The 27,868-nt window shown below is 41.3% G+C and overlaps 1 protein-coding gene across 9 annotated transcripts in view; it reads left to right on the top strand.

Moving 5' to 3' along the window:
• The first annotated feature begins 15,465 nt into the window (after positions 1-15,465).
• PPFIBP1 (PPFIA binding protein 1) overlaps positions 15,466-27,868 on the top strand; it is a 172,784-nt gene continuing 160,381 nt past the window's right edge. For 4 of the 9 annotated variants that reach the window (XM_055318788.1, XM_055318780.1, XM_055318789.1 and 1 more), the window contains exon 1: positions 15,467-15,636. The gene's annotated coding sequence lies outside the window, so the exon portion shown is untranslated. Of the gene's footprint in view, positions 15,637-27,868 lie in introns of all 9 variants that reach the window. The other 5 variants (XM_055318787.1, XM_055318784.1, XM_055318785.1 and 2 more) reach the window with 2 other exon arrangements.

The raw sequence follows: 27,868 nt of genomic DNA on the forward strand, positions 1-27,868 counted from the left end.
TTCATGGTCCCAAGGTGGCTGCTTGCACCAGACGTTTTTGTGCATTACAACATGCAACAACAAAAAAGAACAGGTAAAAAATCCTAGCAAACTTCCTGAGAGCCACTGGCCACAGTAGATAACAGCCCCCCCCCCCCAAACCAATTACTGACCCTGATCTGCTACCCTTCCTACTCCCCTGTACTTGTGAACTTAAGCACCATGAACACTTTTCCTGTCTGGATGTCATGAAATAATTCTTTTCCATGAGAGAAATAAGGTATATACAAAAGGTTAACAGTTATCTCTGGGTAGGGGTTGCAGGTGATTCTTCTTCAGAAAATTTTATGTTATGTATCAGTACTACTTTTATTTTAAACACTTTTTATTTTAAAATAATTTCAAACTAATAGAATATTTGCGAGAATGGAATGAGGTACTCCCATATATCCTTTGCCAGATTCATGGATATTTAATATTTTGTCACATTTGTTTCATTAATTTCTCTATTTTGGGGGAACCATTTGAAAGTTTGTGTATATCATTCCCTCTACTTCATAATATTCGAATGTGTATATCCTAAGAACAAGAATATTCTTTCACAGGCCAGTAGTACAGTTATAAAACTTAAGAAATTTAACATTGATGTATCTCTTTGATGGACTACACATGTTTTAATCCTGTCAATTGTCCCAATACTGTCCCTTATAGAAATTTTTTTCGATACAGGATCTAGTCCAGGATCATGTATTCATCCTTTTTAAAAAATAAAAAAAAAATTTACTTCTTAAGTATAAGAAGGATCTTGGGTGGCTCAGTCGGTTAAGCATTTGCCTTTGGCTCAGGTTGTGATCTCAGGGTCCTGGGATTGAGCCCAGCTTTGGGCTCCCCGCTCAGTGGGGAGTCTGCTTCTTCCTCTCCCTCTGTCCCTCCTCCCTGCTCATGTTCTGTCTCTCTCAAATAAATAATATCTTTAAAAAACTAAAATATAGGGCAGCCCCGGTAGTGCAGCGGTTTAGTGCCGCCTGCGGCCTAGGGCGTGATCCTGGAGACCCCGGATGGAGTCCTGCATTGGGCTCCCTGCATGGAGCCTGCTTCTCCCTCTGCCTGTGTCTCTGCCAGTCTCTCTCTCTCTCTCTCTGAATGAATAAATAAATCTTTAAAAAAAAAACAAACTAAAATATCATTGACATACAACATTATTAGTTTCAGGTGTACAACATAATGATTTGATATTTATATATATTGCAAAATGGTCATCACAATAAACCTAGTTAACATCTGTCACCTTACATAGCTACAGAATTTTTTTCTAGTGATGGGAACTTTAAGGTTCATTCTTTTAACTTTCAGATATGTAATACATTCTATCAACCATAGTCACACATCCATTATATTTCCATGACTTCTTTATTTTATAACTGGAATTTTGTACCTTTTATTTTTTAAAAAATTACTTATTTATTTTGGAGAGAGCACACATGGTGGAGGGAGGGGTAGAGAGAGAGAGGGAGAGAGAAAAATCTCAAGCAGACTCTCCACTGAGCAGGAAGCCCCATATAGGGCTCAGTCCCACGACCCTGAGATCATGACCTGAGCCGAAATAAAGAGTTGAATGCTTAACCAACTGAGCCACCCAGGCACTCCTGGAAGTTTGTAGCCTTTGATTCCTTTTATCCATTTTGCCCACCCCCACCCCTAGCCTATGGCAATGACCAGCCTGTTTCTTTGAGCTTGGTAGGGCTTTTCTGTGTTTTTGTTTTTTATGATTCCACATATAAATGAGATGATAAGGTATGTGTCTTTCTCTGTCTGATGTATTTCACTTAGCATAATGTCCTCCAGTTTCATCTATGATACCAAAATGCCAAGATTTCACTTTTTAATGTTTGAATAATATTCCACTGTGTATATATATTCCATTATATATAACATTTTTTAATCCATTCATCAATAGGTAGACACTTAGGTTGTTTCCATATCTTGGCTGTTGTAAATAATGCTGCAGTGAGCATGGGGGTGCATATATCCTTATGAAGTAATGTTTTTACTTTCTTTGGATAAATATCCAGAAGTGGAATTGCTGAATCATATGGAAGTTCTATGTTTATTTTTTTGAGGACCCTCCATACTGTTTTCCCCAGTGTCTGCTTTAATTCACATTCCCATCAATGGTGCATGAGGGTTCTTTTCCTCCACATCCTTACCAGCACTTGTTATCTCTTGTATTTTTGATAATAGTGTTTCTAACACGTGTGAGGTGATAACTCATTGTGGTTTTGATTTGCATTTCTCTGATATTTAGTGATGTTGGGCATCTTTTTATGTACCTGTTGGCAGTCTGTATCTTTGGAAAAATAAGTATTCAGATCTGCCCATTTTTTAATCAGATTGGGTTTTTGCTATTGAGTTGTATGAAGTTTCCAAAATATATATTTTGGATATTCACCCCTTACCAGATAAATGATTTCCAAATATTATCCATTCAGTAGGTTGTTTTTTCATTTTGTTGATGATCCCCTTTGCTATGCAGAAACTTTTTATTTTTTTAAACTTTTAAAAAATAATAATAATAATAAACTTTGTTTCATTCATGAGAGACAGTGAGAGACAGGCAGAGACACAGGCAGAGGGAGAAGCAGGCTCCATGTACAGAGCCCAACCTGGGACTAGATCCAGGGTCTCCAGCATCACAACCTTGGCTGAAGACGGTGCTAAACCGCTGAGCCACCCGGGGCTGCCCTGCAGAAGCTTTTTAGTTTAATGTAGTCTCACTTTCTTATTTTTGCTTTTGTTGCCATTTTTGGTGTCAAATCCCAAAAATCATTGCCAAGACCAATGTCAAGGAGGATAATGCTTTTTGTCTAGGAGTTTGATGGTTTTGAGTCTTACATTCATGTCTTTAAACCATTTTGAATTTATTTTTTGTACGTGCTGTGAGATAGAGGTCCAGTTTCATTCCTTTGCAAGTGACTATTCAGTTTTCCCAACACCATTTATTGAAGAGACTGACCTTTCTCCATTATATATTCTTGGCTCTTTTGTCATAAATTAATTAACATATGTATGTGGGTCACTTGTCTTTTTAATCTGCTTTATCTGGATGGCTTCCTCAACCTTTCTTTCTCTTCTTGCCACTGACATTTTTTTTTTTAAGATTTTATTTATTTATTCATGAGAGACGCAGAGAGGGAGGCAGAGACACAGGCAGAGGGAGAAGCAGGCTCCATGCAGGGAGCCCGAGGTGGGACTCGATCCCCAGTCTCCAGGATCAGGCGCTGGGCTGAAGGTGGCACTAAACCGCTGAGCCGCAGGGGCTGCCCCCCACTGACATTTTGTAAGAGTATGCCAATCATTTTACAAAATGTCCTCAATTTGGGTTTCTTTGATGTTTCCTCATGATTGGATTCAGATTATGCATTTTGCCTCAGAATATCACCTAAGTGGTGTTGTGTTTCTCTCAGGGCATCATATCTGGAGACATATAAAGTCCATCTTCCCTTCATTAGTAATGTTAATTTTAATCACCTGGTTATAGTATTGTCTAGTTCCTCCACTGATGAAAGATTTTTCTATTCATAAAAGAAAATAACTTTTGAAAAAGTAATACATTATAAAAGTTCATATTACAATAACTGGGAACTGAATTTAAGTGAAAAACTGTATTCCATGCTCTTTTGTTTTTGCAAGGGAAAACTTGCTACACCCCATCAACAATACTGAATTTGAGAGATAGGAATGGGACTTTAAAGCATCATGTTGCAGAAAAGAAGGTTGAAGTCCAGAGAGGTGAAGTAACTTGCTCAACCTTAGTATCACAGCCAGTGCTAGGACCAGAGTCCTGTCCCTGATCTGCTACACTTCCCACTCCACTGTACTGTAAGCCAAAGCACGACAAATGTTTTCCCTGCCCTGCTGTCACCAAGAACTCATCCCTTTAATTTTTTTTTAATTTGTATTTATTTATGATAGTCAGAGAGAGAGAGAGAGAGGCAGAGACATAGGCAGAGGGAGAAGCAGGCTCCATGCACCAGGAGCCCGGTGTGGGATTCGATCCCTGGTCTTCAGGATCAGGCCCTGGGCCAAAGGCAGGTGCTAAACTGCTGCACCACCCAGGGATCCCAAGAACTCATCCCTTTATTTTTTTATTTTTATTTTTTTTGAACTCATCCCTTTAAAAGAAGAAATCTGGGGTGCCTGGGTGGCTCTGTGGTTGAGGGTCTGCCTTTGGCTCAGGTCATGATTCCAGGGTCCTGGGATGGAGTCCCACACTGGGCTCCCCACAGGGAGCCTGCTTCTCCCTCTGCCTATGTCTCTGCCTCTCTCTGTGTGTCTCTCATGAATAAATAAAATCTTAGAAAAATAATAAAGTAAAAGAAGAAATCTAGTGCCCCCCCTTGCCCACCCCCTTGCCATTCCATATTATAATACTGCCAAGTCTTTAGTCCGGACTCCAGATCTGCTCACATTAAAACACTATCCATGTCCAAACTGGAAATGAGTTTCCTGTTTTATCATTTAAATGGGTAACCTTACTCCCCAGTTATCTCCACAAACTCTCACTGCTCATGCTCACAGCTTGGAGCCAGCAAAAGAATGAGATAAAACAGTTACACAATGGTATGTTGGATGTATTCCACAGAGGTGCCTTTGTGTAACTTGTAAGGAGAAGAGTAATGATTTTCTTTTTCCTGGCTAGAAACAGTCAACTGTGCTATTTTGAAATCTACCAAAGGCAGACAGTCCAGAACCTATAATTGTAGAGAGGGACCATCTATCCTGGCAGCAGTGTCTGTGTGTGTAGGTTGTAAAAGGCAGTACTGGGCCAGCAGTAGATTCAGCGCCAGGAGAGCTGAGGTTTCAACCCAGTCCTGTCATAATACATTTCCTGTATTGCCATTTTGTTTCACGATAGCAAGTATTGACCTCTGCTTCTCCTACTGATGACAAGAAGAGACACTCTTACAACTTACATGGATATTTGTGAAGACAAATAGAGAGCAATGAATGGAACAAATCTTAGAGGCTCTTCCACTTACTGGTTGTTATGGAACTGCTATGGGCTGAGTTGTCTCTGTATGTCGAAGACCTAATGCCTACTACCTCACAATGTGACTGTATTTGGAGATAGGGCCTTTAAAGAAGTAATTAAATTAAAATGAAGTCATTAGGATAAGACCCTAATCCTGAAGACCATGTGAAGACAAAGAGAGAGGGCAGCCATCTATAAGCCAAGGCGAGAGGCTTCAGAAGAAACCAATTCTGCTGACACTTTGATAGGACTTCCAGCCTGCATAATTGTGAGAAAATAAATTTCTGTTGCATAAGGCACCAGTCTGTGGTACTTCATTATGGCAACCCTAGAAAACTAACAGGAGAACTTTGTGAAATGCACTCCTTCTAGAAAGAATAAGCTATGTAATTTGTGGGACCCAGTACAAATTAAAAATGTGGGGCCTCTTAAGGAATTAAAAAGTTCAAGATAGTGACAGTAGAGGATTAAACCAAGTATGGAGCCCCTCTAAGCATGGACCCTGTGTGACACTACACATCTCCCACCCATGAAGCCAGTTCTGCTTCTAGACTTCAGTTTCCTTATCTGGTAAGTTGGGATAATAACTGCACCTAGCTTTAGGTTTGTTGAGAAGATTAAATCAAGTTCTAGGACTCAGTTCTCAGAAAACATGAAAGGGTTACCAAGATAGGTGTTTAAAGTTTATCATTAGGGGATCCCTGGGTGGCTCAGTGGTTTAGCGCCTGCCTTCGGCCCACTGTAATCCTGAAGTCCTGGGATCGAGTTCCACATCAGGCTCCCTGCATGGAGCCTGCTTCTCTCTCTCCCTCTCTCTCTCTGTATCTCTCATGAATAAATAAATAAAATCTTTAAAAAATAAATAAATAAAGTTTATCATTAAATGTCTTACAGAGGTTAAGTCATAGGATCACAAGAAACAATAGTTTGGGTTTTTTTTTTTCTCCGTATATGGTCAGTAAGACAGTGGGAGGGGAGAGTGTATATGGGGAGTGGGCAGAACATTTCAGAGCTGAGAGATTCTGCTGGGGTGAACAATGCAGACTGTTTCATAATTTGATTATTTATAGTCTTAGGGTCCCTGCTGCCGGGCATACAATTTCTTTCTCCTCTCTCTCCCTCTCCTGCTCTGTAGCAAGTATGCTCCACTGGAAGAGGCACTGGGACCCTGGAGCTTTCCAACTTGCTGCCTGACTTTCTGACAAAAGTGTTATTATTTCCACACATATGATTATTTTATTCTATAAATAAATAAAGCTTCAGAAGGCAACTGAACACAACCCTGATATCTAAAATAGGACAGGACAAATAAAGCTGATCCTTAGGAGATTAATCCTCATTAGGAGGTAAAGTCAGAGGATTTTGAGTGGCATTTTGGAAGGGGGTGATTATTTTCTTTTACATGTATATTTAAGAGCATTTAGAAGCCAGTACATTGAACAAATTGGAATAAAATGCCCAGCACTAACAACTTTTCAAACAATTATACCATATGGAAATAATTTTTAGTGCAACACAGAAGGTTCTAAATCTTCTGCTGGAATTTCAGCAAATTTCAATTCCTTGCAACTCAATCCCTGCTAAGGCAGGGTTGAATCTAGGTTCCAGTTCTTTCCCTTCCTAACATGCTGATGGGAGCACTGATTCACATCTACTCATTGCCTTTTTGAAAGCAAAGCTCAGAACCTTGCAAATAAGCTCTGCAAGAAAGTATCACCTGTCTTCCTATCTGTGATCACTCACAAATGTACTCAATAAAAGCAAAATGGAAAAAAAAATAAAATAAAAGTAAAATGGGGTAGATTGAGAAAAGTTTTTAGTTTTTGAGCGAAACAAAAAGATGGTTGTAACATATGCCCTGATTTTTTTTTATTATTATTAGAATAAATCTAGACTCCCTCCATACCCTAAGTGATCTGGTTGCTGTTGTGAGATGTAGTAGAAAGATAAAACAATATTCAAGCTGCTTTTCTTCTGGGCTTTGTTCATTGCCCCGGTAATCATAGCCTCTTCGTTCTAGTTGCTTAGAAAAGGAATGAGGTAGAACAGGGTCATGTAATTAATATAATTATACTTAATTAACATGTAATGATAATTACATGTTGAAAACTAACACATTCTAAAATTCCCACAGTGCGTGGAAAACTATACCACCAAGACAGACTGAGCCTGATGCAAAGATATGTCACAAAGCAATGTGATGAAGAGACAAATTCAATCTTGATCACCAGATCATATCTTCAGAACTTTCACCTTTTTTCAGAATAAAAACACTTCAGGGGCGCCTAGGTGGCTCAGTTGGTTCAATGTGTCTGCCTTTGGCTCAGCTCATGATCTCAGGGTCCTGGGATCTAGCCCCGCATCAGGCTCCCTGTTCAGTAGGGAGTCTGCTTCTCCCTCTGCCTCTGTGATCTCTCCTGCTTGCTCTTAAATAAATTAACAGAATATTCAAAACAAAAACACTTTACCTTGCTCCATTTATTTCAGGGAAGGCAAAATGTACCCACATTTATTATCTCATTTGAAGTCCCAGTATTAGATTATTTCAAGTACTCAGATTACCTCAGGTGATAGAGATTTAGTGTGAGACTATCTGGGGAATGAAGGAAATGCAGGAAACCACTGAACCATCAAGCCTCATAAGGTCTGGAGCATGGTTAAATATTCAACAGTAACACTATGTGTCTATTATTCTTGTTAATTCAGCTATTCTCTTAGCAGGAACTCTAGTGCTGAATTGTGTTGAATCATGCTAGCATGTGACTTTGGGCAAGTTACTTAAGCTTTTTTGTGGCAGTTTCCTCATCTGTGAAATGGAAACACACTTCACAAGTTTGAAGTTAATATATTTAAAGCATTTAAAATAGTACCAGACACATAGATATTGGTGTTTTCTAGTATCATTTTTACTATTGTTGTATTTTCTATTACTTCTGTAGCTATTTTCCACTACTCTTATGATGTCTATGGTCTCAAGGTTCTTTTTTTTTTTTTTCATCTCATGGTTCTGATTCCTACCTTTTCTATGTGTGACTTTCAGGATTTACCCATTTTTGCTTTATGTTTTGAGTTACTGACTTTCTTCTGATCTTACTTTCTACACTTCATGCTTCTACTTATTCATGCTTCTGCTTACTGCCTTCATTCTATGTCCCTCTCTGCTTCTTTCTGCTTTATCCTATTCTGCTTTTTTAATGTGTCTCACATTTAATATCTTGAGACAGAACCTGAGGGGGCCACTTAGTGACTAGTTTGTAGGGAAATCTACTGATGAGTTCCCATGCTTGCTTGCTCCAGGCTGTTGGCAAGTTTCTACCTGATTGTCTTTGATTCAGGTGGGAACCCATGGTCCAATTAGTACCGTTCAAGGGTCTCAGGATGTTAACTGAGAATTCTGTGTGTAAAGAACTATTTTGGACTCTTGTCAGAAGAAGTGTGGGGGTGGCAGCACCCAGGGTTTCATGGCTCCATTCCAGTGCTTTCTTTAGCATTATTGTCATCCCATTTATAGGTGATGAAGTGATCCTACATCTTATGTCAAGTGTCAAAAATGTCAAGTGATCCTACATCTTAGAACTCGGTTCTTTATTTAATTTTACCAAAGAAGAGGTGTTATTTCTTACACTTCCCTTTATGCAGGAATGGGTGATTATTTTTTTTCAGAAACAGCATCTTGCAGAATAGAAAGTAGTTCTATGGCTATTACACAATGATTAATTCAGAATTCAGGCAATATAGGGCCAAATCGAAACAATATCGGGAGAAATTAAGAGAAACAAGGTTTAAAGCGCTTAAAGACAGACATACTAAAGTGATGGTTGAGACACTTTCTCCTTGCTCCCTTAATACTCTGGCTAGTTTAACAAACCACAGTACTAATTACTGGCAATTCACATGTTACACACACAGCATCCTTCAGTGAAAAGGCCTTTCTGGAGATAGAATCTGGAGGAGCTAGGGAAAGCAGGAAAGAACTTCATTTTTATAGAATTTGGGAGATAAGATGCTCTAGCCTAAAGATTTGTTAATCAGCAACTTTTTTCAACTTGCCACAAAAGTTCCTTTAATAAAAGCATTTATTTAAATCAGTTGTCCAATCCTCATTTTACATCTGTTCTAACTAAAACTCCTTCTTCTTAATCCCCTTAGAAGTTTCTGGATTGAAATCTAACATGCCACTTAAAATGTAAATTCTAGTTAAGTGGAAGAATTCTAGTTAGGGATTAGGAGAGACTGAATAAAGCAACAGTAAATTAATGATTGTCCAGGTGAAAAGGTGAGTGGGGTAGAAATTAATGGGTTAGTCTGAGGCCTGAGAATCATATGTGGCACTCATCCAGAGAATGGGGTGTACTACAATGTCAAACTGGGTAAATTTTGATTAGTAGTGAGCCACAATATACTATTTGAAAACTGAGCCTTACTAAATATTGTGGCAGGTGAAAATCAAGGTGGGAGTTAACTGGTTATGGATAATTCTCTGCTGTTGATTGTGCATGTTCCCAGGAACTCTAAAAAGGCTTGTGCACAGTGCATTTGGTTGGAAGGAATGGCAGTGACCTGTCACCCAAGGAAAGACCTGAGCCTGCTTAGGAAAACTGCTCTGTGGATAATCTGCATGGAATAGAAAAGAAGAATTGTTGCTGTGTACTGAACAGACTGACTTGCCATCTTGTTGGCCTCTCTCAGAATATAGAAACCAGAGATGCTTTTTAGGAAATTCAATTAACTATGTTTATAAATGGGGTTAACTGTTTAAGGGAACTTAATTTGTTTAGTTTAGCCATTAATTGAACATTAATAAAAGACCATGAAATGCAATAGTCTCTATTTTTAATTAAAATTGTTTTCCATTTATAAAAAGAATAACAAAATGGGTAATTGAATGTAACTGGGTTTTTGGATTTGTCTGGCAGGTAACCGGAGAATAACCAGCACAATCTAAGTTGTGAGGGGAGGGTGATTAAAATAAGACCCTGCTTGAAGTGAGATACTGGTCCTATTTCTAATCTGTCTCCACAGGCAGAAAGGGAATAGGGAGGAGCATTGGGTTCATATGTGATGTCAGTAATGATAGCTGAGCTGTGCCTTAGTATCCAGCTAAAGGATATTAAAATAATGTCTGGGTTATCATCAGTGCCATGCTTAGAATCAGATGGCGTAAGCCATAATTGGTTCTAGAAAGAATTCTAAAGCTAAGCTTGTTTCATTTGAATTGGGTTCATGATTTATACCATGTGTCCCAACTGACTCTACTGTGTTTAACAGTGTGACTGGGGTAGGAAGAATCCGAGGTCCAGTTCTTCCTGAACTTCTAAGGAGGCAGCTCCTGGCAGTTAGAAGTTTGAAGCAAAAGACTTCCTTCCTTCCTTCCTTCCTTCCTTCCTTCCTTCCTTCCTTCCTTCCTTCCTTCCTTCCTGCATTCAGTGAATTTCTATTGAACGTCTCAGATAAGCAGGGCTTTATTTTTTATTTTATTTTTTTAAATATACTATTTATTTATTTGACAGAGAGAGAGCAGAAGTAGGCAGAGTGGCAGGAAGAGGGAGAGGGAGAAGCAGGCTTCCCACTGAGCAGGGAACCTGATGTGAGGCTCTATCCCAGGACCCCGAGATCATGAACTGAGCCGAAGGCAGATGCTTAACTGACTGAACCAGCCAGATGCCCCAAAGGAGGGCTTTAGATTCCCTAAAGAACATAAAGATAAAACAAATTGGCATCCTACCCTTATTAGGAATTTAGCCAGTGAGGGACATAAGCCCTATGTAAAAATAATAGTGCAATTGTTTTATTGCATAAAAAAAGGAAAATATATTTACTGATGTCTTTTTTTTTTATAAAGATTTTTTATTTATTCATGAGAGAGAGAGAGAGAGGCAGAGATACAGGCAGGGAGAGAAGCTGGCTCCATGCAGGGAGCCTGATGTGGGACTTGATCTGGGGACTCCAGGATCACGCTCTGGCCCGAAGGCAGGCACTAAACCACTTAGCCACCCAGGGATCCCCTATTTAGGGATGTCTTATTATGTGTCAGGCAATGTGCTCTGTCATTGTGCACATGATGTCTCCTCAAATCCTCGCAACTACCCTGGGAGGTAGATTTTAGCAGAAATGAGCAAAGATCATCTTTAATTGAGGAAGAAACATTATTAAGGACTATGGGTACAAAGTCATCCAGTTTGCACAGCATGGGAGTATGAAGAAGTGTATCAGTAAGTGGATAGACTGGTAGAAAGTGGATCAGTAAGTGTAGAAAGGTAAGTTGGAGGCCAGGATGTAAGGGCATTTGAATGCCCAAAGAGAGTGTGGGCTTTGTTCCCTGGTGAAGGAACATGTTCAAAAGTTTTTTTTTGTTTGTTTTTTTAAGATTTATTTATTTATGACAGAGAGAGAGAGAGAGAGAGAGAGAGAGAGAGAGAGAGAGAGAGAGAGGCAGAGACATAGAAGGAGGGAGAAGCAGGCTTCATGCCGGGATCCCAATGCAGGACTTGATCCCAGGACTCCAGGATCGTGCCCTGGGCCAAAGGCAGGCACCAAACGCTGAGCCACCCAGGGATCCCCTGTTCAAGTGTTTTGAAAGGAGTCGAGAATGATCAGGACTGTGCTTCAGAGAGAGGTAGCCGGAAGCCTGTGAAGACCAGACAGGCACATGATATGACCTTGGTGAGTCAGGTGGACCTCTTTTGGAATCTGCATCTAAACAAATCAGTGTTTGCAGGCTTGTGCCTGCAAAGGCTTGGGGATGCAGGAATAAAGACAGCCTGCTCCCTGTTACTTGGGAGGGCAGAATTGAAAAAAAGTAGATTGTAGACAAGCAATGCTTTAGATGTATTAAAAAAAAAATGGCTTGAAGATAGAGACCTTGGTTTCAACCCCCAGTTCTGTGTATTCTGGAGCAATTTACTTATATAAAATTTCTGAGCCTTTGATTCCTTATGTTAAAAGGGGGCTAATAGCACTCACCCTAATGAATGGTTATGAGGATTAAATGAGGACACAAGACCAAGGTCTTTGGATGATAAAGTCAAAAAACTAGAGTCTGCTTGCTAGGAGAAAGATCTGAGTTTCTGTGCTCCTTGTGGCAGAAAAGGAATCCAAGCTGGGGCTTAGAAGGCTACTTGTTAGGAATGCTGCAGAAGGGGTTCTTACATCCCATAGGTGGCTCCCATCAAATGGCCTGTGGGGTCCTTTTTAAGTTCTATTTTTGTTACTCCCTGCAGGCTTTCTCATGCTTTCAAAATGTTCCTCTCCCCATTCATACTCATGGTACTAGTACCTGGCACAACTCATAGGTACTAAAGGTAAGCAATAACCACAGGAATCACTAAGCAGAAAATAGATACCTAGACCTACAGAGCTAATTCATGTTGAAACCTCAGGAGTTGTAAATGGATTTTTTCCATTAAGCCAGCTGGAATTCAGGATAGTGGGTAAACTCTGGATGTCTCCTCATCAGGCATCCTATTTCACTTCTGATACATTGTTCTAATCCTTTGGGGCTTCTCCAAGATACCTAGAGGTCAATAATACACACACACACACACACACACACACACACACACACACACATATACTTTTTTTTTAAAAAATGAAACATTATGATGAAGCTAAATGTAGAACAGAGGAGCTCTAACTCTTGTTAAGCGGGAGAAGAAGAGAGTTCAGGGAGAAGGAGGCTGAAATCTCACCCATTGGTTCTTTTCTTACCCACTTTGGAACCCTTGATTTCAATACTACTGTTCCAGCCCTGGCCTTGTTTTCAGCTTTCCTCTTTTGTTTTCTGGACTCTGATGGCAGCTGTTATCACTCCAGCTGCAGAAGGGATGGGAGGCAACTTCCTGTTATTCTATCCTGCCATCCCTGTGGGGGTGGGCCATTCCCTCCCCCATCTGCTGCGGATTGCAGAATGTGAGCCTGGATGCAGTCATCCTATGACCAGGGCTAGAAAAATGATTGGTAGCCACCCTGCCACTGTTCGAAGGCATTTGGGGAGCAAAGTAGGGAACAGGCACCACTGATAAGTGTGTTCCTAACTAAGGGAGGGGAAGGATGAGTGGCTGAGAGGTAGGTTAAGTGGTTTGTGCAGAAAATAAGGGTTGTTGCATGAATGATGGGAGAGTGGGAAAAGGGAAGGATTCTGGCCAAAGTATGAGTGAGAGAGAGAGAGAGAGAGAGAGAGAGACTTACGGTTTCTGGCTGTGGGATTATTTGGGTTCTGGGTGCATTAAGGAATGGAAGGTGATTAGGGGTGATATGATGATCCATTCTTCTATAGTCCTATATTTTTAGTGAGTCTTTTCTTTGAATCAGAATATAAGGAATACAAAGAGGATTAAGCATGGAACTTGCTTAATCCTGTGGGAAGGTAAGAAAATATATAAAACTGGACATATTTAATCATATGTTTATACCTCTGTACAATCTCAATAACCCTTACTATAATCTTTGATGTATTATCAACCCCATTTTATAAAGGAGGTGATCGAGGTTTCTGATGGCAAGTTTTAGTGACTTGCCCAGTTATACAGCAAGTAAGTGCCAGAACTGGGCAATGGGCCCCTAGCCCTCTTCTTTCCACTATAGCACACACAGAGGACTAGGACTTAGTTAGGCTTTGAGAGAGGGGCAAGACTTAACACGCAGAAGAGTGGGGATTCCAGCTAGGCCAGAAGGTGAGAATCAAGCAGGAGTATGTTGAGTAGACCAGTTTGGCTATAAGAGAGGGTCTCCTGGGAGCAAATTGGGAGATAAGGTGGGAAAGATAAATAGAGACCAGGTTCAGGAGTGTTTTAAATGGCTAGCTAAGAATTGCAGGGCAAGGGGGCCCTGATTTAGAGGGGAGGATGTTGATGGCTAAAGCAAGCTGTTTTAGAAAACTCATCTGGTGGTGATGCATAGAAAGACTTAGGAGTCTTTCTAAGGAGGTTGGGAAGTTAGGAGTTTGAAATATCATAGGTCTGACAACAGCATAATGGTGATAATAGAAAGTAGATTTATGAGATCAGAGGCCTGGGTCTGTGGATTTTTTTTCAGCATTATAGTGTTTGAATGAGTGTCCATTGAAAAAGTGGTTGGGGGGTCAAATGGATCTTGGTTTCAACCCCAGTCCTGGATGTTCTGGATTAATTTACTTACATTATCTGGCTGAGCCTTTGACTCCTTATGTTAGAATGGGGCTAATGACACTTTATCGGCTGTTAGGATTAAATGAGATACAACGTTTGATTCTGCACATCTATCTACAATTCTTGGCAGACTGGTGAAATGCAGATGTTGTCATCAACCGTAAAACAAACAATACAAACCAACAGAAAGCCAATACTCAATTCATTGTCCTTCCAGAAGATAATGGATAATACGCTATCTAGATCTCCTATAAATAGAGCCACGGTTCACCATGCAGTTCTGTCTTGGATCAGATATTAGGCAAATTGAAAGAACAGTCTCCTGAGGATCATTCTGTTCTGTTAGCCAAGGGGATTATACAGCATGATATCCGTCAAGGGTAAATGTTAGTTAATTCTTAATTGATAGCTCAGCCGCTGCAATTGGCTCCATTCAACAGTAATTATTCTCATGTGGCTGGTTGAGCTCAATTGGGAGACTCCCCCCCCTCCCCGCCCTTCAGTGGTGCATGAAAGCAACAGCCTTCAGGTACTTAAAAAGGGTAAATAATAATTTTTCTTTGGAGGCTCAATTTTTATTTGTCCAGAAGCTCGTGGGGTGTGATTTTTCACCGCTAAATGCAAAAGCAGCACATGGCTGCTAAGGCCACCAGTTAACCCATTCAGAGCTGGGGGGGTGGGGGGGGTGGGGTTGCAACCGGTTTCTGGGATTCCCTCCCCAACCTCTCCGGCGCTTTGGAAGTTCTAAATTCCCCATCTAAGGGAACACGCAGCAGCCCCAAGATAATAAAAGGGGGCAGCAGAGCGAGCAGGCTTGCTTTACTTGCCGGACTTGGAGCTAGCCATTTTCCGCTCCACGCGCCGCGGGACTCGCACTTGCCCGGGTCACAGAGGAGGCAATTGTTTCTCCCTTACCAAGGGGGGCTCGGCTGGGTTAGTTTCGTTTCCCATCTAGGATGTAGGAAAACACGCCCAGAGAAGTTTAAAGGCGCTTGCCCGTGCCATTTACCCCCTTTCCTCAGAGATAGCAGGAAAGGCAGCATTTTTTTTTTTCCCCCTTTTTCCTCCTCCTCTACCACCACCACCACCACCACCTCCACCCACTCCCAGCCCCAGGCTGGCTCCGCGAGGAATGTCTAGAGCAGGCGACTCCTCTGAGTGACGGCCGCGGCGCCCAATCAGCGGGCGCGCGGGCGCGGCCGGCCCCGCCCCCTTACGCACGCTCTTTGGCTAATTCCCGCAGGGAGGGAGGAGAGAGAGCGAGTGGGAGGTGGGAGGGGGAGGTACCTGGAGCTGGGAGTGATGTCAGCTCGCAGCAGCTCGGTGCCTGCCCGGATTCCTGACATGGTGTAGGGCCGAGAGGGTGGGGAAGGCGGGAGCGGGACGGGACGGGCTTCGCGCTGGGCGCCTGCGGCGGGGCCGCCGTGCCGGGGCTTTGAACTCGGACGGAAGGTGAAGCAGAACTTTTGGAACAAGTGCCCGGCGGCTCGCACCCCCCAGGTAAGGGCGTGGGGCTCCCCTCCGGGACCGGAGGGAAGTGGCACCGTTGTGCGGTTGCAGCTGCTCCTCCTCTTCCCCGGGTCGGTTTCCTTTCCTTACTCACTCCAGGTTCCCAAGGGGCGGGGGGTGGAGGGGGCGACGGGGGACGGGAACTTTTTTTTGGGGGTGGGGGACAGAGCGTAACTCCTGGGGCTCCCAACTAGCTTTGATGTGAAAAGTACCTCCAGGATGGACATGTAAGGTATTGTCTGTGCCCTTCGACCCCCACACCCTAGTCTTCCAGCAATACCTTAGAACCCCAATTAGAGAAGTGTGTGTGTGTGTGTGTGTGTGTGTGTGTGTGTGTTGGGGGGCGGTGGTATTTAAAAATGTCACAAGTTTATGAAATTTCGACTCAAAAATTATGCCCTTTGAGAGAATGAAAGGTTTTTTTTTTTTTTTTTTTTTTTTAGTTTCGCGGTGGCTTGTTACATGTTGATTTAAATGAAAGGATATCATTGATATTCTTAATATTTTTATCTATCAACCTAAAAAAATACTTTTATATCAACTCCCCCCCCAAAAAAAAATCCTTTTATATAGTCCAGTCAGGATGTGAGAAATTCACTTGGGGTGTATTCATGATGAGCTGCGGGGAAAACTCGTCCCTTGGGGGCACACTTCTGAAACTCCAACTCCTTTTCACTCTGACATTCTCCCTGAGAATCCCTTTCATTGCCAACTTTGTGATCTGGAGGGGTTAGGGAAGCTGCTGAGAATCTTCAGATCTGCTTTCTGTGGCTGCTTGAGAAAATGATGAAGGCTGGTAGTTGGGTTTTCAAGGATTGTGTGTGTGTGTGTGTGTGTGTGTGTGTGTGTGTGTGTGTGTTTTGGAGAAGCGAGTTTTAACAGGGAAACGAGGTGGAAGGCGTGGCATGCAAACTCTTAATTATAGGAGCATGGATTTTTCAACATGTAGGACCAAAACAAATCCTTCGTTTCAATAAGCAGCACAGAGAGCAATAGAAGAACGTGATTTAGTGTCCAGGTTTAGGTATTTAGGGAAAGCAATTTGCCGTTGGGAGGAAAAGGTATTTTGAGAAGTGGAAGTATGGAATTCTGATTTTTATTTCCTGTTTGAAACCCTTTTTTCCTGTTCGGAGATCTTGTGTGCTCAGGTCACTTTTTGGTTGTGAGGGGCTTTCTGGGGAACAGAACTCCGTAAACTGATTCAGAGCCCTCGCTTACCAGTGCTTGAGGCCCCTTTCTTTTGGAGAAGGGAAGAAAAAAACCACCACCAAAAACCCACATATGGGCTGAGACTTGGGAGTCAGGTTTCCCTTTTCATTCACCACTGTTCTCAGCAGTGAAGATCCTTCTGTTGCCAGGTCAGGTGTGAACTTCATCGTGAGGCAAAAGCTGCATCCCAGGTGCCTTGAATGAAAGGGCGTTTCCAGGAGGAGAAAAGGAGGAAGCCGCATCACATCTTATAAACCCAAGGAGGGAAATAGGGAACACAGGACTCATAGATGGGATTCTCCATCTTTGTAGCCCATGACAATCAGATTTCAGAGCTAAAAGATGTGTTTTGTTTTGCTGTTGTGTATAGAACACCTGGGTCTGTATTATTCTTAGTTCTTGAAAAAATTAGCACAGAGTGGATAAACAGGCTTTTTGCAAAGAGAAGATGTCTTTTACTGAAAAGATCAGAACACTTGTATTTCGGTTTGTGTTTTGGGGCTAAGAAATAGCAATTGCTTAATAGCTCTGATATAGTGGTGAATGGGTTTTTTCTATTTATGTTCTATGGGAAGTACATAAAACAGAACTGTATTTTCCAGTGGACTTTTTTTCAGTGGGAAAGAGGAGGTAATGTGGAATTCCTATCGGCTAAGGTGAGCTCTTGGTTGATAGTGTTCAAACTGCAGTTTGTAACAACCAAAACAACTAGCAAGCAAGGGCCCAAACCGTTTCCAGCCCCACTCATTGAGCCCACTCAAGTGAAGAGCATCTTTACAATGTTGTCCTGATGTGCCAAATTCAAATTTATGCTTTCTTTCCAGGAAACTAGTTCTGGCTTAGGGACTTGAATATGCCGATGCTTTAAATTTTTTTTCACAGTTTGAGTAATAACTAATTTTATGTACTTAGTTTTAACCCATATTTATTTCCTTTGTGTTTATAAGGCAGATATGATCCAGTAAAGCAAAGTGCTTTTAAAGGACAAAACTTGAAAGGTAGTTGGATTATTGAGAAAGGTAGGATCAGGTTTTGGTTAAATTCTCTTTAACCAGCAAATATCATACTTCTGATAGTTACTTTTAAAAAGTAGGATGGAGTACCTCGGTGGCTCAGTTGGTTAAGCATCTGTCTTCCGTTCGGGTCCTGGGATCAAGCCCTGCGCCCCGCTCTAGTTCAGTGGGGAGGCTGCTTATACCTCTTCTTCCCCCTGTTGTGCCCTCTCTCATCACTCTTTCAAGTAAATAAAGAAAATCTTTTAAAAAGTAGGATAATCTGGGATCCCTGGGTGGCGCAGCAGTTTGGCGCCTGCCTTTGGCCCGGGGCGCGATCCTGGAGACCCGGGATCGAATCCCACATCGGGCTCCTGGTGCGTGGAGCCTGCTTCTCCCTCTGCCTATGTCTCTGCGCCCCCCTCTCTCTCTCTCTCTGTGACTATCATAAATAAATAAAAATTAAAAAAAAAAGTAGGATAATCTGGCCTTTGTGGGCAGAGTGTTGACTTGAAATACAGGGGACAACATAGTTCTAGATCACTAGTGCCTAATTTCAAGGGCATCATAGACATTTTTTGGAAACGAGTGAGGGAGAACTTAACTGTTTATGTAGCTTTTTTGTCACTCACTGTACCAGCATGAGATAAATTAGAACAAGGTCACTTTTTCCCTGTTACTGACTAGCTGACTCCCTTTTAAAAACGTGCCTTTCATATTCAGGAAATGTTTGTATTTTTATAGTTAATTTATATTATGTTGGTAATTTGTTACATTAAATTAACTTGAGGTTTTCACCTGCCATTTAAAAAGGTTCCCAGGGGTGCCTCAGCGGTGCAGTTGTTAGAGCATTAAACTCTTGGTTTCAGTTCAGGTCATGGTTTCGGGGTCCTGGGATTGAGCCCTACATTGCGTTTCACACTTGATGGAGAGTCTGCTTGGGATTCTCTCCCCCTCTTGCCCCTCTCCCTTCTTGCTTGCTCTCTCTAAAAAAGGAAAAAAAAAAAAAAAGTTCCCAAATAGCACATTGTTCGAACTGTTAACTTAAAGAAGATCTTATTCATCTGATTCTGTCTTTTCAAAGATATTATTGCATGTTTCTGGCCTGATTTGAATTACCTTTTCAAAACATGAATGAGTGAATTGATGACTATTAATTCACATTTGGGTGTGTCTCTTTAATTCTTTATTAAAGAAATAATGCTTCAAAGTGGAAACATAGGGCACAGATATTGCATAATCATGGTCTTTTTATTCCCAGAGATTTCCCTAGAAAGCCATATTCTGAAATTAAGAAAAAAGAAAAAGTCATAGTTGAGCAGCCAATCGTGAAATATTTTAGGGAGCTGGGATTATTATTATTATTTTTTAACCATGGTTGAACAGATGGGTGTAAGTATGAGATGCAAAGCTGTTGAGATTAATGACACTGGGTGGTGTTTGGGGATAAATGGAACAATGTGTCTTCGGCCAGTGGTTCCCTTCACCTAAAGGCTGATAATTTCACAGTTAAATCAGTCATCAAACTGTTCAAAAATAGACACTGTCCAAAAACTGCTCTGGGCTTGTGCAGTTGCTTCATCTCTAGTGTATTATGCCATTTTTTCCCTCAAAGTCCTCACTGTGCATGTCTGAACCTTTTTCCTAGTCGAAAAGCCTACAGCTTTTGTCACATATATTACAACCACAGAGACTGATGTTTAATTAATTGGAGGTAATGGCTTAAAAAAATGGCTAAACTGAACCAACCCACCCTACAAAAATACAAAGACTCTTCTATTTCTTTTATGCTGTTTATTTTAAATATAAACGTTATTGATGCCAGTTTGGCATAAGTTGACAGTGTTTCAAAGGCCAAGTGGTGAGGATTACTTTTGCTTCAATATTTTTTTTCCATTTTGAAGGGTCTAAAAGGCCAAACAACTGGATTTTAGATTTAAAAATGGGCTTTTCCAGGAGTTTTATGTTTGAACACTTATTAGGCACTTTTGTGAGGGAGAGGTGGGTCTGAGTGAAATGTGTTCTGGTCTGTACCCGTTGAAGAGTTTCTATTTCTGAAATATGGCTTTGGACTCTGAGTGGTCCTGGTGGGTGTGTTGTCACAGTTTGTGACTGGACTTGGGTTTTGTGTCTCACTAGAACTTGCTGTGACTCACATTTTGACTGGCCTACATGTGAATCCTTGTTTTTGTTGGCAAGCATAATGAGTTCAGAATAGAAAGATCATTTGGTGGTTTCTGTACAGTGGTGTACCTAAAAATGTCCATGACTGAAGGAATTGTACAAACTTCAATTGTAGTTAGTATCAGTCATTCTGGCAAAGGTTCATGTCTCGACTATGAATCCTGATGGAAGAAGATCAAGTACTGTAATATTTGGGGCTGGCTGTAGCTTTTATGAACACCCTCTGAACTCCAGAGGAAGGCTAAGTATTTTCACCTCTCTTTTAATTTAGGGAAATCAAGCATTTGACATAAAAACAGACACAAGTTCAAGAGAGCAGGTGTGTTGATCTCTCACATGTATGTGTTTATTAAAAAGAGCAAGCTTAATTTTACCTGGTACGAGAGAGTAAAGATGCAGTTTTTATTGGCAAGCTCATTCATAAATGAGTGGCCAAATTCCTTAGGCAAGCAAGGGAGTTCTTGGGAATAAGTAGGAAGCCTATTGGGAAATGGGTTAATTCTTTCATGTTCTGCATGTAATACTCTATCATATCACTAAATATGCCTATATTACCTTGTATTTATGTAGAACCTAGCTCACAGGATCTAGTCCTCTTTTGCTCGCTCTTTGTCACCCTTCTCTCTATAGTACTTGCACAAATGTCATCATCTCACCACCACAGAGTTTTATGCAGTTTTTGTGAGGACAGTTTATAGAGTTTACTTTATTCGGAAAAAGTGAAAACAGGGCTAGAACTCAATGGCCTACTTTCTTAATATTCTAACTTGTTAGTGCAGCTGCAGTGGTTGCAGACGCCGTGTTTCTGCAACCATTATCTATGTCTAAAGATGCTGCTGCTTATAACAACACATAGTAGAGAGTTTTATTTTGTTTGAATTGGAATTTGGACATGCTCTACTTCTTCTTATGAATGATAGGAGGAGTTGAATGAGCCTGTAGGTGCCCCTCTATATTAACTCCAGGACTCCAGGAAGTGAGTGAATGGGAGGAAGGGAAACAGTGGGGGACTCAGAGAAAACACTCCCATTGAACCTGTGAGTTGGCCAGGATGATTTGTGTGAAGTCACCTGGATCTCAGTGTTTTTCCTCTGAATCAGCTGCTTTGGATGGGTTCATGTTCTTCCAGCCCTCACCCCCATCAGTTTGTGACTTTGCACAACCAGAAAGCTTCTAAATATGGAGATTCTTTCATTGCTTTTCTCTTCCCAGAGTACCTAGCTTCTCTAGGATGACTTGTTTTACATCACCCTTTGGAGCAGACACAGCTAGATGCCAATCAGAATCCATTCCACCCACATCTTCTTTCAGCTAACCCCATTTTGTTTAATTTACCACCATGTCCAGTTTGAAAAAACAACAATAACAACAACAAAAACCTTATTTTTCCAGAATCCTTGCAGGGTGTCTTAGAGCTATCGTCTTGGCCAATGAGGTGGAAGTAGGTGGGTTGGGCTCCCTCCCCTCTTTCAAAAGCTCTTATAAGGGGATGTGAGCTCACTTTTTGCTCTTTGTTCTCCCTGGAACATGAAAGCTGTTTTTTTTTTTTTTTTTTTTAAAGACTATATATTCATGAGAGAGAGAGGCAGAGACATAGGCAGAGGGAGAAGCATGCTCCCTGTGGGGAATCAGAACCCTGGGATCACAGCCTGAGCCAAAGGCAGATGCTCAACCACTGAGCCACCCACGCGTCCCTGAAGGCTGTTTTCTAAGTGGAGAAGGCATCTTGTGACCAAAGACCAAAAAGCTCAAAGGTTAAGCAGGCTGAGAAGCTGATGGCATTTCCAAACTGCCGTACCATACCTTGTCTGCCCACTTCTTGACTTTTTGGGAGAAAAAGAAAATCTCCATTTGGTTAGACCACAGAAGTTGGGTCAGTTACTTGTAGTGAAATGTAATCTTAACTGTGTCTAAATTTTAAAAAGTCATAGTTCATCTTTTCTCTAATAATTGAAAGGCAGCATTCTGTACAACAAAAGAGGGATCAGTCTGGAACCACACAGACCCTCAGCTTGAATCTTGGATTCACTATTTATTATAGTCTAATATTGGCAAGTATTTTAACTTCTCTGAGTCTGTTTTCCTATCTTTTTTTTTTTTAATAAAGATTTTATTTATTTATTCATTAGAGACACACAGAGAGAGGTAGAGAGAGAAGCAGGCTCCATGCAGGGAGACTGATGTGGGACTTGATCCCAGGACTCCAGGATCACGCCCTGAGCCAAAGACAGACGCTCAACTGCTGAGCCACCCAGGTGTCCCTCAGTTTTCCTATCTTTAAAATGATGGTACTGATATTTGTCTCGTAGAATTTTTAGAAATAATTTCAAAAATATTAGAAATTATTAATAGAAAGAATCTCGGCACACTTGGCACAGAGATTTTCAACAAATGTTGACAGCTACTCCTGAGGGAGAGAGTGTGATGGGGAGCCTGAAGAGGACGAGGCAAGTAATTCAATTTCTGGTAGGTTCTCCATAAACACAGATTGAAGGACTGAGTGATAGGTTAGCTTTATAGTTGCAACCACTAACCTCCACATACTCGCCAATCGGCCAGTGCCCCATCTCTTTTCCTCAGTCCCATCTGCCTACACCAGAATACTTGGAGCTCTTCTGAATTCCAACTTTGGTTTAAAAAGCAGAGGATGGCCTTATGAAAAATTTATTAGCTGTAGCCTAGGGATGAAGGATGTGGACTCCAGAGTCAGACAACTCTAGATTAGAATCCCTTGTCATTATTGGCTATGTGCTTTTTGAGGACCAAATATGATAATATCTGTGTTTAAGTAATTCTTGGTTTTGGTATGAGGTCATCTTGAAGATGTAAGAACAAAACATAGCCTTTACCCTTGAGAATATTCACATACGGAAGATGGAGGCAGAAAGGAGATGGCTCTCCTCACGCATAACCATAATAAAAAACAGATTTAGACAACTGTTTAGCTGTTAAAATGGTTGGGGAAAAAAAAACATGTTGACTTATACATATGTCTATTCTATATTGAGAAAAACAACCAAGCACACATGTATAGTTTATATTTGTTAATGCATGAAAAATTATTAAATGGGGTGATTTATAGGAGGTGAGATTAGAGTGACAAGGGAAGATGAAAAAAATTTTAAAGCATACTAATGTTTATTTTACAACATTCATGCATTACTCCTGAATTATAAAAAGTATATTCAGTTCAAAAAATCAATTTGCTGGGCCTTTGGGAGGTAGGTGTGGGAAGATCATACTGCAAGCTAGATGAGTCACTCGAACAAAGGGTTGGGTTTGGTGGGGTTCCTAGAGGAGGTGGGATTTGAATGGGCCTTAAAGGAGTAGGAGATATTGAGGCAGTGTGGGGGGAGATGAGCGTGCTAGGCTTTGGTGCAAAATGTAGAATACAGTGAGATTAATTTTAGGGAAGGATAAGATAGATCAATACAATATTAAGAGAGGTAAGATGTAATGGAGCCGGCCCTTAGGGTTTTTAAGAGGGAGATAAGATTATGCTTTAAATTTAATCAAGAAACACATACAGGTGCAAGTTGAATTTTAATGGGAAATAGGATGAATTAAGAGTTAAACACCTGGAGTTTGAGATTCCATCATGACCCACAATAACTTAACTGTGTTGTATTATGGTAAAATAATACCTGTCTCATTAGGTTTTTAGAATGATTTGATTTTCTTCACATGAAGATGTTAAGAATTTGAAATTTAAGTTTGGAGTTTAGGCAAAATCCTAGATTGATGGAGCATTTCCAAGAAACTGTTACATAAGGATTAATAGTAGGTGAACTCAGTAAAGAAGATAATGAATTAAAAAAGAAGCAGGTATAGAGCCTTCAGGGAACTCTTTTTATTTTTTACGCATATATATTTAATTTATTGACATTTTTATAGTCACATATTTTTAATGGGCTAGAAAATATGGGGTAAGGAAACGTGACAGAATGTGGCATGCTGACGTTTATTTGAATCTAATGTCAAATTATTTCTAGGCCATGAAAGTTCTTTTTTTTTTTAAGATTTTATTTATTTATTTGAGACCAAGCACAAGCAGGGAAGAGGGGCAGATGGAAAGGGAGAAGCAGACTCCCCGCTGAGGAGGGAGTCCAACGAGGGGTTTGATCCCAGGACTCTGAGATCTAGAACCTGAGCCGAAGGCAGATATTCAACCATCTGAACCACCCAGGTGACCCTGAAAGTTTCTAATATCAAGAAAATATGCCATCTATTATGGATAAGTTTTGAGTACAGTTCATCTTGCATTTGATTTACCTTTGGAAATCTTAGAGAAATGCCTGTAATCTGAAATACAACAAACCCTAAAATACTTCAGAATCTAAAAAAGGGAAGTTGAAAATTTAGTTATTTGGTCTTTGTTATGCTGTGTACAATGTATCAAATATTCCCAATGATTTTTATTTTTAAATTTACTGATAGTTGACCTACAATGTTATATTAATTGCAGCTGCACACCGTAGTGATTCGACAGTTCTGTACATCTGCAGTGCTCACCACAATAGGTAGTTCCCATCTGTCACCATACAGTGTTATTACAATATATTGACCATATTCCCTCTGCTGGTACTTCTAATTTGTGTGATTTATTTTACCAACCGGAGGTTTGTATCTCTCAATCCCCTCCACCTATTTTGAAGAAGATACAGAATAAAAAGAGTAGCAAGTACACAACCTTCAAGGAACTCTTGACATTTAGACCTGATCAGCCTAAAGAAATTTACTGACAGAGGTAGTAGAGCAGGAACCATCAGAGAAGGGGAAGATGGTGGTAGCAAGGGAAGAAGCACACTCAACGCAAGGAGACTGTCCTTGCCATCTGGTGCAACAGACCCATTACAAGGATGGGTCTAAGAAACTGCCCCTGGTCCAGCCAGTTGCCAGATCATTTGTGTGTGAACTTTGCACAGTTTCAGTAGCCCAATAGAGATGGAATCCAGCATGCAAAAAACTAAGGATTACAAGGGAGGGGATGAACCGCAGGTGGCCCTTTAGCCCAGCCTTTCAAGGAATCGAACCAGGAGAGGCATGCTGTGATAGCCTGGTTTGAAGCAGGCACAGGTGGAGGGTGTCATGCGAAAGCAGCAAAAGCAAGGAGGGCATGAGTACAAAGTCTCATGGGGACAGGGATAGATTAACAATCCGGTGGAGAGTGGTTTAGCCTTGAACTCCTCAAGAGCTCTCCTTCAGCCAGGCTAGAATAAAGGACGGGGAAATAGAAAAAGATGTGAGTGGAAGGGACAAGAGTTGAGTAAGTCCACTGCAGGCAGTCTGCATTTTTTCAGTCTACTAGGAGGCAGTGAAAGGAAATTCATAGACAAGCCACTCAGGCTCTTGAGAGGCTGGCTCCCAGGATTATTGGTGCAGAGGAAAAATTTGAAAGAATGACAGAAGTCTCTCATCTAAACAATACAAACTGACACATTTGCCGGGATGTGTCTCTAGGCAGGATATTAATTTGTTGAAGTGGAAAGTGGTGGTACAAAACAAAACAGAAGAGGAGAATAACATGAGATAAAGGAAACTTGACTGTTTTTTGAAGGAGGAATTTTTAGACAGCCAGACTTAGTGGTTCACAGAACCACTTCCCAGGGGAAACCCGATCACGCTGCGTGGTGAGAAACAGCCTGAGTTTGGTTAAAACGGAACCACTAAAGCACAGAAAAGCACTCTGTTGAAGGGAGATGTCCAGCAGAGAGGTCTCTGCATTAGCTGCTGCTCCGGGTAAGGTCTTCTATAGTCTTCAGGTTAACTGATTGTCTCTAGAGCCACTTTTCGTTGGAAAGACCTTGGGTTTGTGCTATTTCAGCAAATGTGTTGTGATGAGTGAGGGGCCTGGGAGAAAAGGATTCAAGCGATTCAGTAATTAGGAGCATAGAACTAAGGACACCTGGGGTGGGGGGCTCAGTAGTTGAGCGTCTGCCTTTGGTTCAAGTCATGATCCCAGCGTCCTGGGATGAGCCCTGCATTGGACTCCCTACTCAGCCTGCTTCTCCCTCTCCCTCTGCCTGCTGCTCTGCCTACTTGTGTGTGCTGTGTGTGTGTGTGTGTGTGTGTGTGTGTGTGAAATAAATAAAATCTTAAGCCTAGATCCATCAGTCCACTGGTGGGTCTTTTGGGGGTTGCCTTGAAAGACCTCAGGGGAAACTTATCCAGTGTGTGTAGTATTTTATTTTTTAAAATATTTATTTATTCATGAGAGAGGCAGACACACAAACAGGCTCCCTCTGGGGAGCCTGATGCAGGACTCAATCCTGGGAGCCCAGGATCACAACCTGAGCCAAAGGCAGATGCTCAACCACTGAGCTACCCAGTCATCCCTTATTTTATTTTTTTAAGATTTTATTTACTTATTTGAGAGAGGATGCATGAGCATGTGGCAATGGGTGGGTTGGGGGGTGGGTGACAGCCGTGTTGGAGGGGCAGAGGGAGAGGGGAGAGAGAATCCCAAGCAGGCTGGGAGCCTGTTGCGGGGCTCAGATTCACCACCCTGAGATCATGACTTGAGCCGAAACCAAAAGTTGGATGCTCAACCGACTGTCCCACCAAGGTGCCTCATGTGTAGCATTTTAGATAGGCATGATATTCTTGAGTTCAATGGTTCTCAGTGGGCTGGCCACGTAATTTGTGGAGCCCTGTTTAAAATGAAAATTTTAACCCTTGTTGAAATTATTAAAGGTCCTAACATAAGCTTTTCGTTTTCTTCTGCACTCCCTCTTGTCCTTGTTTGCCATTTGTCCTTGTTTGCTATTTAATATCGTTCTTTTATTTATTTTTTAAAAGATTTTATTTGACAGAGAGAGAACACAAGTGTGTGCGGGGGGAGTGGCAGGGAGAGGGAGAAGCAGGCTCAAACCCAGGACTCTGGGATCATGACCCGAGCTGAAGGCAGACTCTTAATCGACTGAGCCACCCAGGTTCCCCTAATACTGTTCTAAGTGAAGAAAAATTAATAATTTAAATTTTTAAAAATATTTTATTCATGAGAGACAGAGAGGCAGAGACAAAGGCAGAGGGAGAAGCAGGCTCCCTAAGGGGAGCCTGATGAGGGACTCAATCCTAAGACCCCGGGATCATGACCTGAACCAAAAGCAGATGGTCAACCACTGAGCCACTCAGGTGCCTGAAAAATTAAGAATTTAAATTATTAGGATTTGTACTGTTTATATGGTACAAGGCCAGTTGACACATCTGCAGAATTACTGGAATCACACACTTCGTATTTTGTAACTTGTATGGGTATGTGTGTATTCTCACCAGAATGTGGAAACACTGCCCAAAACTAATGTACCACTTTTATTTCACTTCTTGATCCCTTCATTCTATCAGTCTTTGTCCTACAGAAGGATGGGCTGGCTTTAAGGAAGGACTGAAAGAAAGAACCATGTGTTGCTCTATTTTTCCTTTTTCTTCTACACCATTATTTTCAGTGTGCGTGGTTGGCTAATACAAGGAGGTAACAGGAGTAAGAGGATATGCTAGGATTTCTTGGTTGTTTGTGTTTCTTAGAAAGACATTGCTTTGTTTCTGCTTGCAAAGCGAGTTGTGGTTCCTTTGAATGGAAAGCCTGGGTTCTGGGAGCTTGTCAGCACCCACCCACCTGCTCACTCAGTTGTATTTGTCACACACTTCTCTTGGACTAGTCTTTCTGGACTCCCATGTATCATGAATCCACAGAAATTATGTGCTCTTCAGTCATGGCAAATACTGTGTAAAAAAAAAAATACTGTGTAAAAATCGTGGCCACACATATTAAACGGGATCTCCTTTGCTCATGTGCTTCGTTGCTCCATCAGACCTCTCTTACAAAACACAAGTTCAAA

This window comes from Nyctereutes procyonoides, unplaced genomic scaffold (genome assembly GCF_905146905.1).
Source record: "Nyctereutes procyonoides isolate TBG_1078 unplaced genomic scaffold, NYPRO_anot_genome, whole genome shotgun sequence".
In the NCBI taxonomy this organism is placed as follows: domain Eukaryota; kingdom Metazoa; phylum Chordata; class Mammalia; order Carnivora; family Canidae; genus Nyctereutes; species Nyctereutes procyonoides.